The sequence below is a fragment of the Schistocerca americana genome, chromosome 4, assembly GCF_021461395.2.
Source record: "Schistocerca americana isolate TAMUIC-IGC-003095 chromosome 4, iqSchAmer2.1, whole genome shotgun sequence".
Classification (NCBI taxonomy): domain Eukaryota; kingdom Metazoa; phylum Arthropoda; class Insecta; order Orthoptera; family Acrididae; genus Schistocerca; species Schistocerca americana.
Window position 1 is genome coordinate 409,302,395 of NC_060122.1, and position 17,318 is coordinate 409,319,712.

The window sequence follows — 17,318 nt, forward strand, 5'->3', positions numbered from 1 at the left end:
CACAGGTATGAAGTTCAGTGTGTATTGCTATTGTTCTTGTTGACTGAATAAAACATTATGGGTCTTTAGCCAAGCGTAGTTCTCACATTTTACTGAAATTCAACGAAGTATAGGAAATCACTACAAATACTTACGATTAAAGCTTTGCAATCTATATTGCTAATAAACTGAGTGTCTCTGATTTCTCAAAAATTACTCAAAAATAAAATATTGAACTTCAAAGAAGATTTGGCTTTTCAATACAGTGTTTCTATAGAATTTCCAAAATTCCAAAACTTTTAGGTGAACTGTCTGATGATAAGTACTGCATTCAGTCGTAACCTGTGTGTGCTGAACTGCCACAAAAATGATCTGATGTTAAAAGGTGCTAGACAATTAAGAAGTAATGTAAAACGTATCATCCATTATTCAGTGTGTTGCTGTGTATTCGGACTTCGATTACCCTACCGTTGAATTACGAATTGTGAGTGAATCGTTGTTCACTCACTCCTTATCTTTTTCATTAGGTATCTTGTTAGATACTGTGGTAAAGTGGGGATAGGGTCCAACTACGTCATTTTATACCTAACGTAAATTCATTTTAAAAATAATATTAGGCGACCGTACGAAAAAAATGAAACCACTAAATTAAAAAAAAATAATTTCACAATTCTTACAGCATAGAAAGTTTGTGACCTCTAGCTGTGGCCCCCTAATCCTTGTCTTTGAAGAGAACGCTTTTTCACGTCGTGAAGTGGTTTTCACGTCTTTTCAGTAAGAACTAATTGCTAATCTTCACAACAGATTGTAGTTTATTGAGATCCAACTCTATATTACTGCCAGTTCTACTGTATGGTATTTCCTCACAGATATCGGCACTATCTACGACACCCTGAAATTGCAATGACTTCTAGTAACAAACACATTATTGTATAACATAGCAACAACTGTCCTATAACACTACCCTGGTGGCACCACATATAACTTCGGTTCCTTTTAAAAATCCCAATCCAACTAACGTCACATACAGTCATTCAACAACTGCGCCTCATCACCCTATTTGAACAAGCATATGGTAGCGTCTTATCTCGATTAAAACGTTAAATTATAGTGCGATACCAGTAATAGTATGTACAGGTGTGAAGAGTTAACTGCCATGGTTGTCGGCCACCATCGCCAGGGTCACTAACCTCTGGATGTGCAGTGACGCACGACTCTGAAGTATCCAGTTCGAATCTCCAAAACTGGTGGTGGAAAAAAATTATCAAGGCCAGTAAGAGAAGGGAAGATGCCCGAGACCCTGATCGCCAGATTCTACGCTAAAGACCAGTGCTACATTTCAGATTTATCCGCAAAATGTCGTTGAGGGCATATTTCTTTGTGAACTGGTTATCGAATGGAAACGTTACACTGCAACCTTAGTGCGATTCGAGAGGAACAGACTACGTTCTAGCCACGTGTTTTGCCCTCTCTATCCTATATTCTACATCAGCAACACAAACTCGACACTGCACTCAACTCATAGTCATCTACAAGACTGTTCTTACACCTAAGATATCAGACATGTAAGCCACCTAAGTATCTCGCTACAAGTCGTGGGACCCACTTGTTCTTAAATTCGCTGTCAAGGCTTTTTCCTTTCGGAGCAGTGCTGTCTACTTGCGAAAGGATATCTGTGTAGTTCAAATACGCGTGATTCAAAGCAGAGCCCTTTCGTAGTGGTCTACAAACAAAAATCTGCAACGCACAAGCTGCTTACCCACGCAGATGATACTGCCCACACTCTCTTCGAAATTAATTTCTTAGGTTAGTACATGCAGACAGTAACGTTTTACTTTGTAGTAACATAACTTTATTCTTAATGAAACAAAAAATAACCAAGTATTTTATTGAGTTAGATGTCCAGTAAATAAGAGTACGAAGTTTTTTACGTGATTCAAATGAAGTGTTGTTTAACTTTCACGTTACTTTCATATTCCGACAGTTGGCAGCGTAGGATTTGTTTTGATCGTTATATACTCTGAGTTAGAAACCAAAATTTGCTTACAAGAGTAGTGGGAAGAAACAGTATGAGAACGAACAGAAACGAAAGCGATTAGACTTTGTTAAAAAGTTTCTCAAGAAGGAGGAACATTGTGGAACGACGTCTTACAGAAGTAAATTCAAAATTTTTGGGGCGGATAGACGAAGGATAGTCGCTGAAGAAGAATCAAGAATTTAAAGTCACTTAAGTTAAGCCTACTGTAAAACATGGGGCTAGCAGCGTCTGTCTGGGGCAGTATGTCCATATTCAAACCAGCGGAATTGGTGTTCATCGACGGTATTACGGACAAATATGTACACCACAACATACTAAAAATCAACTTAGGGAAAAGTGCTGAACAAATGTTAACATCAAACACGTTAATGTTTTACCAGCACAGTGACCATAAACGTTAGGCTCTCATTGAGCGAGTATTTGGTGTACAATTGCCCGAAAGTATTACAACCACCACCGCACTCACCAAACAGCCTTATCGAGAGTGTGTTGGTAGGACTAGAGCGACGAATTAGAAGACATCAGTATCTTCCAAAGAAACTTTGAAACTGCGCTAAAAAGAAGAATGGGACGGCCCACGTACTAACTATTTAGGAAGTATCATTAGCGGTATGCTGCAGCGATTGAAAGAAGTGATACAACAGAATGCCTACCCGAAAAGATAGTATCATACTGTCAAGAAATCATTAGTTCTGTAAAATGTCCGAATACTAAAATGACGTGAAGACATGACCGGGCCTTATTTAAATCGTATTATTAAGGAAGTTTTGAAAATTATGTTAATAAACCCTATGCTGTTATTAAAAACACATGTAAGTTGGTATAACACTTGGTACTGCTTGTGTTTTTTTGTTAAGAACAAAGTTACGACGCTACAAAATAAAAATCTCATAGTGTCTGAATATTAACGTTACTCCCTAGATACGCGTGAGTCACATGACAGACATCGGTTTAGTGTCAGAGAACTGAGGAACTACAAGTGGTTTACGGAAGATCGATATTACACACGTACGATTCTTATTGAAATACAAGACGTGTCTACTCGAACTTGGGATATCGAACATAAAAAACGAAATGTAGCATTTTAAAACGGTTTGGTGGTGCTGCCAGTGTTTCCATGTAGTGTACTAACAGCTACAGACTATGTTTTTCTGAATTATGATCAACTGGATATTTCTTGAAGTAAGGAAGAAACATATTAAAATGCCAAACAAATGCAGTGATTAGTATCCACACTAGGGGAACTTTTGTAAACTATTTTTCACAACATGAAGCACATAATGTTGATGGATGCGGGAAAAGTAAAGTGACCCCCCACACGGTGCAAAGTATCTGGCTGCCTCTGCTGCTGCCACCACTTTACTGAATTCATACAGAAGACAAAGTGGGAAATGTGCCCTCCGTTTCCTAGCGTCTATAGCTGCATACACTGCCGCCAAAAGTTAGAATGACATTATATAGACTCAGACATCAACAGTGAACTACAAATAAAAACGGCAATCGCTAAATAAACCCATAGCAACCAGAATTCCAAACCAAAGTATTGCGGTTGCTATGGGTTTATTTAGCGAAAAACCTTAACAAAGGGATGTCCTCAGGGTTCCGTTTTAGGTCCCCCATTCTGGGACATCCACATGGAGCCACTTCTGAACAAGTTGCAATAGAGTGAAGAGGTGCTAGAGATGATAGCCTATGCCGATGACCACCTTCTGTTGGTTGGCGGCCGGAGCATTGAACCGAAAATAGAAAGGGCCATGACATAATTGCGGCTATGGTGCCGAAATACTAAAATGACTATTTCACCAACAAAATCAACCTACCTTTTGCTGAAAGGACAGCTAGTAAGAAATCCTACAGTGAAAATTGGGGGATCACCAGGTCTTAGGCGACGTGAGACACGCTATTTTGGAGTTATCATCGATGAAAGTTGGAACTTTGAAAACCTCATTGAATCCGTAACCCAAAGACCATTGCAAGTACTCAATAACCTCATCTCTAAAGGACACAAAAGATTTCACCTCCCCCCCCCCCGCCCCCCCCCCACCACCACAACTGATAAAACTGTACCATAATAGTGTACTAACTTCAATAGAGGGTTGCGGCTCGGGAGTCTTGTCACACAGACTCAAAAGGGTGGTGCCCGCCATGACAGCGAGAAGAGTACAGAGGAACTTGCTGTTAAGATCTGTGAGGGCTTGTAGGACATCTCCTGGGGTTGACCTATTAGTGATAATGGGGTTCTGTCCTCTGGACACCAAAATTAGGGAGCAAGCAGCATGGTACTGGGCTAAGAAGGGGAACGATATGAATATAGCAAACATTCAGGGAGTTCAGGCTAGGGACAAGGGTGAGATAAGGAAAAGGGGCGAAAGTCTATGGCAGGAATCATGGGAAATGGATGAAACTGGCAGAAGAACCTTCAGAATCTTACCAAATGTAAAAGAAATGTTAGGCATGAGGTATTTCAAGCCAACCCGGGGTTTAATTCATTTTCTCACTGGTCATGGACCCTATCTGACATATTTATGCCGGTTTGGGAAGAGGGCTGCGCCTGGGTGTGACTGGGGCGCATCGGAGGGTACTCCCGACCATGTGGTTTACGGGTGCCCCCTTTTCGATGATGTAGCAGTTACATTACGACAACAACTACCAAACAACGATACATACGACTTGCTGAGACACGAAGAGACTTTCGAAACCTTGAACAATTCGGCTAACGAGGTATCACGTAAAGTTCTGACAGCATACCTGAGGGATTATCGTGGTTAAAAACAAACTACTGAACGTGTCCTAGTACCATAATCCTGTACCGCCTGTGCGTGGACAGGTCGACTCGAAAGTTGGAATCCGCCACGTACAGAGCTAGGGCGACTGGGGTACATTAACTTCACGAAAATGACAGCACCGGACTTGACGTAGGTTTGTTAGTAGTTAGTAGGATTTAGAAGTAGATACCAAATTAGGAACCTGCAGCGACAAGCAATTTTGGCCTGCTTAGTGTTAGGGGCACACTTATCGGGATAAGCTCGATGAGCAAGGCATTGCAGTAGGTTTATAGCCACACTGACACACCTGTAACGCTGCAGGCAGTTAGGATTACTAACAAGTAGGTAGTAGTGTGTATATCTTAACTTAAATCGTAAGTTTGCCCAATAACCTGTACTGTCTATACTGTCTGTAGTTTACAAGTTAAATATAATTAGCTGCAAATAACAACATTGTATCACTTAGGACCCACCAATTCACTAAGGTGGTGGATTATATTTGTATAATTACAATGTATTGTAAATAAATATTTTAAAAAAAAATGGAATACCAACAAGCAAAACAAAAACTATACGACTTATAGACCAACCTTATATTGCCGTCTACGTTTAGCAGTCAGAGACACTGAGACTATCCATGAAGGACTGTGAGTTAGACACAAGACCTTGATTCATGTATTGAGATCGTCAAAATTCCGGAAAGATATAACTCGACAAGCAAATTATTTTTTAGCATCATGTACCCAAACCAGTTTTTAGATATTCAACACTGTGAGGAAACGTGACGCACTTGACTAGTTCCCTGATGTTTCCTATGGAGGCGCTCAGACAGTGCAAACTTCTTACTTGACACTTTCCTTCATCGTCAGTTTATACTACTATATACTTATATTCTAATTTTATACTATTGTTGCCAAACTGCTCACTTTTAACGCTGGTGAAGTCGGATAACATCCTCGCTTAGCCGTTCTTGCGCACTTGTAAACTTATAAAACGTACCGTATGTTTCCAGATTTTTTAGTTACGTTGTACTTTCACGTATAGAGGTAGATCGCATCTAAGGAATATCCGTGAAACTAACAACATTATTGAAAGAAACCTACGGGTAATTAATACAGCTTTGCATGTCTTAGTATCTTGTCGGACAAATGTTCGTACTTGAACATTACGGTATGGCGGTCTGCTTGTATCCTAAATATCAGATGGAAAATGGTCATGACGAGCTGCGCTTGGTGATGCGGTCTTCCACTGAGATAAGTCTTTGTAATGGGGGCGATATATCAGGCAGTCCAAATTGAATACCGGTCTGCAGCTAAAGCCGCATAGTGCACGCTGGACCGAACAATAACACGTTGCGAAACTCCCTTCTTCTTTTTACTCGCCGAGCGTGAGTCGGCTGTATATGCCAGGAGGCTTTCCCGTTATCGTTTTGTTGTTCCTGTCATGCCTCTTTGCATACAGAGTGTCCTTGTAACTGTTCGTGCTCCTGCGCTAACGTTTGAGCCTGACAATGCTGAAGCGTATAAAAACTCGCACAGATGGAAGTGATGCACAGTGACAAGTTTGCTTAATAAATTACTATTAGTGCGAGTGATAGCTTAACGTGCTTAATTCAGTTTCATCTCGTTCCGTATATATAACTGAACGAAGCGTATGAAATGAGGCGTATGCTTCTATCATTTGACCAGTTTTTTCTTGCCGGTACTACAGTATCTGCAACCATATATCTTTCTTACGCGTCAAGATGACAGTCTCTCCTTGCCTGCGTTACACGCAATATAACGTCATTAGCTACGTCTGTCCGTATATGTGTTCAGCTGATGACAGTCTGCTGTGTAATGGCGATGATGTATGTACATAATCGTACGGTGCTAAAGATGATACACGAACTCAACGTGACCATTCAGTCATACATGCTTCATCATCAATACTGCAGCGAATACTATAGCGCGGCACCTAAAGGCACAAAAGCGTGACATTTTATTTTATGGATATGCTATTAATTTGTAATTTTACAATGAAATGAATGCTCCTAGCTGCATACAGGCGTTGATGTAAGTCAACGTGGACAAATGAAACGTGTGCCCGTTGACATATATCAACGCCTTTATGCTGCTAGGGGCATTCATTTCATTGTAATTTCATTCTAACGAGCTGCATGGTCACCGATGGTATCTGTTCTTTCGGACATGTCAGAAAGAACAGACACCATCTTCATAAATAAATTTGTAATTTTCTTTGTTATTCTGTATGTGTTCCCAATACGAGAGAGAGAAGCAAATGAGATTTTCCGGGGCTAACGTTAATTTTGATGGTGCTCCTTTCAATTTACAATTATTAATCTTCGCCATCTGTTACATGAGTTCCTTTTATCTATGACGACGCCATGAGCGCATGAATATTACTTCTGGGTAGTTGATGGCAACAGAAAATACTGAAAAACACTATCGTATAATGTTTCCTTGCTGGAACCAAGTCTTTAAGCAGTATCCAACAGACTCACCCAGTTCGAACGTGGTAGCTTTTATGCTGTAGCCGAAACGTCTGCTTCGGGTAGTCAGTGTCCAACACATTGGACCTCGAGCTATGCACCATGTTGGCGAGGGTTTCGTCCTCTGGTCTCACAAATGGATAGTAACGGGTGATAATACAGTTCATGACGTTGACCCTTACCGAGGAATATTTTATGTGATCGGAATGAGAGCCGCTGCGAAAGAGTTCGGGGTTATACGTCGATATCGTACCCCTTCACCCTAGGTAAGACGTCATGTTCTGTTCTCTCATATCATCGCTCACGATTCTCCGTCGTATATCTAAAACCAATTACGCTTTTCTACGAGTCATAAAATATTAGTTTTGTAACTTGTAGTTATCTCTCTGTCATTTCAGTACGCTATTGCCTTTCCTTATCGTAAGATATTCTTCGTGGAAACTTTCCTAGTCTGATCGTTCATTTACGAAAAGAAATGATAAATACTACTGGTGGAAGAAAGAGAAGCATCTGCATAAATAACGAGAGATTAGACGGAGAGCCAGTCCTAAGCAAAGAATGGAAAGCTGAATGGCGGAAGGAGTTTAGAAGGTCTATGCAAGGGAGATGAGCTTGAAGGCACTATTGTGGAAGGGGAAGAAGATATAGATGAGATGGAGGTACGAAACTGCGAGAGGAATTTGAAAGAGGACTGGTAGACCTAAGTCGAAACAATACCCCTGGAGTGGACGACATACCGTCAGAATTACTGACAGCCATGACAAATCTAAACCGTCGGGTGTGCAGGATGTATGAGACAGGCAAAGTACCCTCAGACTTCAAGAAGGATATAATAATTCCACTTCCAAAGAAAGCAGTACTGCCAAGTGTGAATATCATCAAACTATCAGTTTAATAGGTAATGGTTGGAAAATACCAGCAGTAATTATTTACAGAAGAATGGAAAAAGTAATAGAAGCAGATCTCATGCAAGATCAGACTGGATTTCGGAAAAATGTAGGAACACCCGTGGAACACTCAAGGAAAGCCAAACCTACGTTTATACCAGACTTAGAGAAAGCTTTTAACAATGTGCACTGGAATACTCTCCTTAAATTCTGAAGGTAAGAGGGGAGAAGACATGGAGTAGAAGGCTGTTTACAACCTGTTCCAAAACCAGACTCGAGGGGCATGAACAGGAAGCGTTGGTTGAGAAAGGATTGATACATATTGCAGCCTATCCCCGATGTTATTCAGTGAGTACATTAAGGAAGTGATATAGGGAACCAGAGAAAAATTTGGAGTAGAAATTAAAGTTTAGGGAGAATAAATAAAAACTTTAAGTTTTGCCGATAACTGTGTAATTCTGTCAGAGAGAGAGAACAAAAGACTTGGAAGAACAGTTGAATCGAGTGGGTAGTGCCTCGAAAGAAAAATATACACTGACATCTCAGAAGTCATGGGATACCGATATGCAGATATGCAGATGCGGTAGTGTCACGTACACAGTGTATAAAAAGGCAATCATACGTGGAGCCGTTGGCGCCAGTCGCTTCTGTGTATTCATTTAAGATCTCTGCGATAGACTCTGTATCACGTGGCCGCGGATTTCCTGTTTGGTCGCTTTTCCGCTATTTAAGCGCACATCACTGTGGGGAGAGGGCTGGTTTTGGCAGGTTGGTTGACGCCCCAGTGTGCAGTCTGGTTGTCGGCGGTTACTCTTTGCGCATGCTCTGCCTCTTTCTGTCACGTGGGCAGTGGGGCTACAGACTGAGGCTTGCGTGCCGTCGAGAGTGTATATTGCGTTTGGGGGAGGACGATGGTCTCGTCTGGGCTGCTAAAGGATATGAACTTGTGAAAGTGGCTTTGGGGTGTATCAGCCTGCAAACGCTACAGAATGAAACGGTGGGATGTATTCAGGAAAGTCCTGCTGTGCATGTGTATCTTGAAGTTCGTGCTGTTTCCAGTAAACAGCTCTCCCAGTATGAGATTTTCACTCTGCAGCGGAGTGTGCGCTGATACGAAACTTCCTGGCAGCTTAAAACTGTGTGCCGGACCGAGACTCGAACTCGGGACCTTTGCCTTTCACAGGCAAGTGCTCTACCAACTGAGCTATCCAAGCACGACTCACGCCCCGTCCTCACAGCTGCACTTGGTAGAACACTTGCCCGCGAAAAGCAAAGGTCCCGAGTTCGAGTCTCGGTCCGGCACGCAGTTTTAATCTGCCAGTAAGTTTCCTATCAGTGCACACTACGCTGCAGAGTGAAAATCTCATTCTGGAAATATCCCCCAGGCTGTGGCTAACCCATGTCTCCGCAATATCCTATCTTTCAGGAATGCTAGTTCTGCAGGTTTCGCAGGAGAGCTTCTGTAAAGCTTGGAAGGTAGGAGACGAGATACTGGCAGAAGTGAAGCTGTGAGAACGGGGCGTGACTCGTGTTTGGGTAGCTCAGTTGGGTGGTTCAAATGGCTCTGAGCACTATGGGACTCAACTGCTGAGGTCATTAGTCCCCTAGAACTTAGAACTAGTTAAACCTAACTAACCTAAGGACATCACAAACATCCATGCCCGAGGCAGGATTCGAACCTGCGACCGTAGCGGTCTTGCGGTTCCAGACTGCAGCGCCTTTAACCGCACGGCCACTTCGGCCGGCTAGCTCAGTTGATAGAGCACTTGCCTGCGAAAGGCAAAGATCCAGAGTTCGAGTCTCGATCCAGGCACACAGTTTTAATCTGCCAGGAGGTTTCAGCTCTCCCAGTGTTTGGATGGCCAGGTTATCTGTTTCGTATTGACAACTGGCCCAAAACTTATTGAATAGTGGTTTGGCTGGTTTGGAGGCACTTGAGATACTAGAAATTAATGTGTAACCAAGTGAGTGACTGTGCACTCCGAAATACCTACAGGTTTGATTTACTGGCAATTCTTTCTGCCTTTTGCTATTAACTGTAGTCCACCTATAGTGGCTTTCTTTGTAAAATTAAGAGACTGATGACATTGTTTTTCTCTTATAAATACTATTTAGAATGATAAGTTAGAGTATGTGTTCTGGTTTCTAAACAATCTGCAGTGTTCTCACTGTGAATTTTAATGTATCGGGGTTCCTGTGCAAAGTGAGGGTGACCTGTTATTGTAGACAGTGACTGAAAGAGATTTAATTTGGCTGCAAAGCGTAATTGTAATCCTGTTTTGAAATTTTCCCAATGTTTTAAGGATTGTGTTACTCTGGATATTGCCCAGTTGCTGTGTGGTGTGATGTTGCTGTTTAAGTGGTATAATCAGCGGTGCACGTCGTCCGTTGTAACTGGTCGTGTAAGTGGGGGACGACGCCGTAGTGGCGGCCTGTTTGAAATGTACCCGATAGTGCGGGCGCTGTGTTTATCAGTAGACTCCAGTTCTTCGCGAATTTAAACTGAGTATTTTATTATTTGTTCGTAGTGAGGCTGAGGCGTCCGTCTTTCCATCTCCACCGTTCCTTTAACCTTTCATCCAGGCTCGATTTGAGTTGTAGTTTTCGCGCACCTTTGATGTGCCATTACTTGTTACTGAAATTTCGTAATACCTGAAAGACGCGTTGCATTGTACTGCGCTCTTAATGTCTTATGCTGAAAGAGAAATTGTGAGTTTTTCCTGATGTTATATCTTTAAAGTGCTTACTGCTCCTTTGGAAGTTTTTCTTAGTAAAACATTTATTGTTTGTATGGTTCTTGAGATTTATGTAAAGAAGGCTTTAAATTATTTATTGCTTGATGTGAGCTTAGACGCCAGTAGGCATTTCGTCTCTTTAGTAATGCTTACAATTCTAGGGCAATTTTGTATATTATTCAGGGATAACAGCAGTTTGCTGTTGTCATGCAATTGTTAAATAAAATCTGTTGGAAATTAGAAGCCAGAGTTTGTGTTTGATGGGTAATTATTGCTTTGTCTTTATTGAGTTGAAGTTTTCTTGAGCGTGTGCCCCACGTTTCAGGCAGTGCATCGGCGGAGTTGTCATTTTTATTCAGGTGATTTAAGTGCAAAGTTTTCTGACGAGATTTTAACTACACGGCAGGAATTAACTGTCTGTCAACACGGAACGGTTGTTGGAGCTAGATGCATGGGATATTCCATTTCGGAAATCGTTATCGAATTCAGTGTTCCGAGATCCACAGATTCAAGAGCGTGCCGAGAACACCAAACTTCAGGCATTACTTCTCACCACGGACAACGCTGTGGTACGTACGACGAATGCGTTCGTTGGGACAGTGCAGTGAAATTTAGTGTTAACGGGCTGACCGCGACCTGATAAGATGAGTCTAGATTTTAGTTGGTAAGAGCTGATAATAGGGTTCGAGTGTGGTGCAGACCCCACGACGCCACGGATCCCAGTTGTCAACAAAGCACTGTGCGAGCTGGTGGTGGTTCCACAATGGTGTCTGCTTTCTTTAGATATTTTGGACTGGGTCGTCTGGATGTTCGGCTGCTTGGAGAGCATTTGCAGTCATTCATGGGACATTTCTGTCCTTAAGATGCTCAATAATTCAGTATTCTTAGGTTCACAGTGCCTAGGGTGTGCCAAGAACACCGAATTTCCGGTATTACCTCTCACAACGGACAACGCAGTGGCCGACGGTCTTCACTTGACGAACTAGAGCAGCAGCTTTTGCGGAGAGTTGTCAGTGCTAACAGACATGGACCTCACAAACTGATGTGGAACATACAAAGAAAATTTTCGTTGAGAGAGTATGGCGAAATTTGGCTTTATTTGACTATTGCATCAAAAGAATGACGAGAGTGCCTTTGCTAACAACAAGACATCGTCTGTAGCGTCTTTCCTGGACTCGTGACCACATAGGTAAGATCCTAGATGACTGGAAAACCGTAGCCTTATCAGGTGAGTCCCTATTTCAGTTGGTAAGAGCTGCTGGAAGGGCTCGAGTGCAGCGCAGAACCCACGAAGCGATGGACCCATGTTATTAACAAGGCACTGTGCAAGCTAATGGTGGCTTCATAACAGTATGGGCTGGGTCCTCTGCTCCAATTGTACTGATTAATTACTAGATTAAGAAATCCACTGCCTTATCTACCCTTATTAATTTAGGAGTTTGTTCTAGGATATTTTCTGAGTATTTTGATAAAAGGAACGCTTGGTCTCCAGTGGCTGGTTAAAGAATAATGGTGTAATTATTCTTTATTTAGCTTGTCACCACATTTACTATTGTTTATGGGAGGATACCTTTCACAACAATGATAAAGTCTGTAATGACGACACAAAACACAGAGTAATCCAACAACCCTCAAACAGATGTAAAAGTAGTGCAATAGGGTTTCCATCCATGGGAGAACATCTCAGTATAGCTTCCTTGCACAATTCTCTCACTGTAGTCAGTGAACCCACGGTTCGCGTGGCTGCCCCCGTCGGAGGTTCGAGTACTCCCTCAGGCGTGGGTGTGTTCAAAATGGTTCAAATGGCTCTGAGCACTATGGGACTTAACTGCTGTGGTCATCAGTCCCCTAGAACTTAGAACTACTTAAACCTAACTAACCTAAGGACATCACACACATCCATGCCCGAGGCAGGATTCGAACCTGCGACCGTAGCGGTCACGCGGTTCCAGACTGAAGCGCCTTTAACCGCACGGCCACACCGGCCGGCCCGTGGGTGTGTATGTTGTCCTTAGCGTAAGTTAGATTAAGTACTGTGTACGCCTAGGGACCGATGACCTTAGCAGTTTAGTCCCATAGGAACTTACCACAAATTTCCAAATTTGCATAAGATTCATTTTGTCAATTACTCCATCAGTAAATCTATCTGAACTGCTGTATACCACTTTTATCCATCAGCTAACTCAGCCGGGAAGAAAACTAGGGACAGAACCGAGCAGTATGGAATGTAATCTTCAGATAGAAGAATGAAGTGAGCTTTACTGTTATCAACAGGTACCAACCGCTGCGGTCGCAGGTTCGAATCCTGCCTCGGGCATGGATGTGTGTGATGTCCTTAGGTTATTTAGGTTTAATTAGTTCTAAGTTCTAGGCGACTGATGACCTCAGAAGTTAAGTCGCATAGTGCTCAGAGCCATTTGAATCATTTTGAACAGGTACCATGTTTACGTTTCAGTTTTTCCCAAACCTTCAAATAACCTATTTCTTTAACGTAATATAAACATCTCAATAGCCAGTTTAGTTAAATTTTCAACGCTGCACGAAAACTGCAGACAACATTCACTACTGCCAATTATTGCACTGCTAAATACTCTCTCTGCTCCTTTCCTTTTATTACAGCCACGGAGACCCGCTATTTTCTGCAGCTTTGGGAGTTTTCTTTAGCAACCTTGCTTCAGGGAAGTTAACTTAGGACTGGTATGTCATACAATTGCCTCTGCCAAGAATTTTGTACATGTGTAGGATAGCGAAACAGCAGCCTCCCGTGTCTGTGAGATAATATCTGAAGTCATATGAAAAACACGGAGCCTCAGAATGTGTGACCAGACGCTGGATGCTGCCATGCAGTGAAACAATGTTTGTTCAAATCTGAGTGACTGGATCTGTGTCTAGCTCAACAATTTTTAGGTAAAAGTCGCATTTTCCTGAGGGTGACTATGTGCAAGGCTTTTGATTGACTGGGTAGAAAATCTGTCATGAAGTTGGAGAGATTTTCTGCCTTCCTTCCTGTGCCATACCATTATTGGTTAACCATGACAAAACTCATGAGAGTAGGACTCTGTTAAACTTTTTTATAAAACTGTTATTGATTAGAAATCGCAAGGTCAGCTGCAATAGGATAGCGAAATTCTGACCCTGTGAGAAACATCTATGTCTCGTAGAGCGAAGTAAGAACACACTTTCTGCAGGGACACTGAAGAGTACACTTGCTTCAGGGATGCCGTAGAGAAGGCCTTTTACTTTAGGCAGCGACCCACCCACCCATCCACACACACACACACACACACACACACACACACACACTTCCTTCAGCGATACCGTGGAGAACGCCCTTTACTTTAGGCAGCCACACCCACACCCACACCCACACACACACACACACACACACACACACACACACACACACACAAAGAGAGAGTGATGCAGAGAGAGGTAGAGAGAGAGAGAGAGAGAGAGAGAGAGAGAAAGAGAGAGAGAGAGAGAGAGGTGTCCCGACTTCGAGCAAAGCTCAGTGGTCGAGCTTCTACTGCAGCTGTCTTCCACATTCATACCATGAGTGGTGAGCACGTGCCATCGATGCAACCGACATGCCATGGAGATGAAGAGCTAGTTAGTGTTTCATTTCACAGATTTAAAATTCGCAAGCATCATACGCCTTGGCGAAAGTAAAGATTTGCAGTTTGCTTTTCCGGTGATGTTTCTTCAAATCAGTAGCCGTTTCTGTAGTCACTGACCTTATCCGAGATACATTATCATATTATACTTTCATGTTACTATCCACATTTGCCGAGGATGTAGTTGGTATTTGCTATTTCTTGTCTTCGTATTAAACGACATATACAGGGTGAAAAGTATTTAAACCGACATACTCTGGGAGGTTGTAGGGGACATCAAAACAAATATTTTTCCCTAATGTCATTTTTTCCTATGAGGAGTATTTAAACCCGTGGAGGCCGTATTACGATCTTCAGTTGTAGGCAACTGATGTCCACCAGTCCAGTAGGGCATTGTCTCTGTTTACTAATGGAGCGATACACCTGGAGTGAGTACACTAACATGCTTGGTGCGTACTAAGTGGCGCACCATAACGGACGAGCTGCACAGCGGGTTTATCAACAACAGTATCCTAATCGCCGTATCGCGCATCATGCGACCTTTGCTGCTGTGTACCAACATCTGCGTGGGACCGGGTCATTTAGCAATTTACCTGGACAGGGACGCCGTCGCACGGTAAGAACGTTGCAATTTGAGGAAGCTGTCTTGCAGCATGTGGAGCGGGATCGTTCAATCAGCACTCGTGCAATTGCACGTAACATGGGGACGAATCTAACGAATGTAAGAACAGTCCTTCGGAAAGCAATTGTTACGTCCATTTCACTTACAGCGTGTCCACAAACTGGAACCAGTTGATTATCCACCCAGAGAACAGTTTTCGCAGTGGCACCTGGGACATTGTGAAATGCATCCTACATTTCCATCCTCTGTGTTGTTTACCGATGAAGCAACGTTCGGGGGGTGATGGAGTCTTCAACATTCACAGTTCGCATGTTTGGAGAGAGGATAACCCACATGCCACAGTTACTAGCGCTCATCAAGTGTGGTTCTTCGTTAATGTGTGGGTCGGTGTTGTTGCGGACTGTTTAACTGGGCCGTATCTGCTACCTAGGCCATTGAATGGCAGGAACTGTTACAATTTTCTCCCCAGAGCATTGCCAGAATTGCTGGAAAACGTCCCGCTCCCTACAAGACAACGCATGAGGTTCGAACATGACGGGGCGCCGGCACATTCCAGTCATCGTGTGCGTCGGTTCCTGGACCGACGGCTCCCAGAAACACGGATTGGCAGAGGTGGTCCTGTACCATGGCCTGCGCGATCCCCAGATATGTACCCTCTGGACTTTTTTGTTGATTTCATTAATTTGTCGCCAGAGAAATCTTTCTCTACCGGTTTAAATAGTCCTCATAGGAAAAAATGACATTAGGGAAAAATATTTGTTCTGATGTCCCCTACAATCTCCCAGAGTTTGTCGGTTTAAATACTTTTCACCTGTGTACTTGATTCAGTGAGTAAATCATTCTGTTTGATGTCTTACAGCAATAAACCAAATTCTTATAGTGACTCCCAGTTTTCTTTCGTAACTTTATGAAGTGGTAGTCACATTTTCATGCTGAATTGGGCCACGTCCTGTTATTTTCATTGAATATGACTTTACCCATTATACGATATTGTTTCTCCGAAATTTACATGATCTAATGGGGAGTTTCCGTTACCTGTAGGTCACTGGGGAATAGCCGTGTAGTGTCTTAGGGGTATGCTACAAAGCTCAACTGACACTTTACATTTGAATGAAGGAGCAAGTGTTTCCAAACAATATATGCTGTGACATCTTGGATATTCGGGAATCCAGCCTGATGTTCGCGTCGTTCTCGCACGATATATCAACAGCGTGCCTCGCTGTCTTCTTCAGGTGCTACCTGAGACTGGTCCTAGGGTCGATGGAGTCCAGTATTTACGCCTGGGAGGAGCTGGGCATTCCCTAATCGGTCCGCGCCGAGTCGTGTGTTCCGTCTGAGACCCGCGCCCGCCAGACGCGGCTACATTGTCCCTCACTGGTCGCCAGTGTTCCCTCCGCCGTCCGCGCCCGGGCTGGCCGCCTTCTGAAGTCGAGTTCATGATATGGGGTGTGTCAGATCTGGTCTCTAATACAGTCGCTGAGATGTGCAGCCGCTAGAAGGACGTACCTGCGCCTGCTAGCGACGCGAAGGGTGTGGCAGATCGCCGTTCGGCCGCGCTTGCGCTGTCGACGGCCCCATCTGGCCCCCCACCTATGACGACCACTGCTACGGCTATGGATTTGACGGACACTGCTACGGAAACGTTGAAGACTGCGCTGTCTGCTCCGCTGCCCGATTCTGACGATGAGAGCACTGCCGCCCCTCGGCCACGCGGACGCAGCGGGAAACAGAAGAGGAGGGCACCAGCTGCGACGGCTGCTGCTCGCAGCTCGCCGATTGAGAAGAGGGCCAAGCAAGACTTCGCCCCTGACGCTGACGGTTTCGTCCCGGCCCGGCGCACTGCAAGACGCATGCTGTCGTCGACGACGCCACCAACTGTCGTCGCCAACTCCTTCGATGCGCTCGATGACGCGCCGGACCCGCCGCCGAGCAATCCTGCGCCGAAGACAGACTCCCATCTTCCGCCGGTGGTTCTTCAGTTTCGGCCGCCCTATGGAGAACTGCAGAAGCTGTTGCGCAGCTGGACAACGGCCGTGTACACCGTGAAGCCTGCGGGGCGGGACCTATACAGGGTCACACTCCGCACTGCTGATGACTATCGCCGGGTCACCCAGGAGGCGTCTGAGCGTGGTATCCCTTTCTATACCCATGCCTCCGCACCTGACAAGGTCCTGAAGATCGTATTTC

General features: G+C 43.8%; 1 non-coding gene across 1 annotated transcript; it reads right to left on the bottom strand.

Annotated features, from left to right (window-relative positions):
- Positions 1-9,300: 9,300 nt before the first annotated feature.
- On the bottom strand, positions 9,301-9,375 carry Trnas-uga. Its single transcript has one exon. It is a non-coding gene; the product is annotated as a tRNA-Ser (tRNA).
- Positions 9,376-17,318: the final 7,943 nt, after the last annotated feature.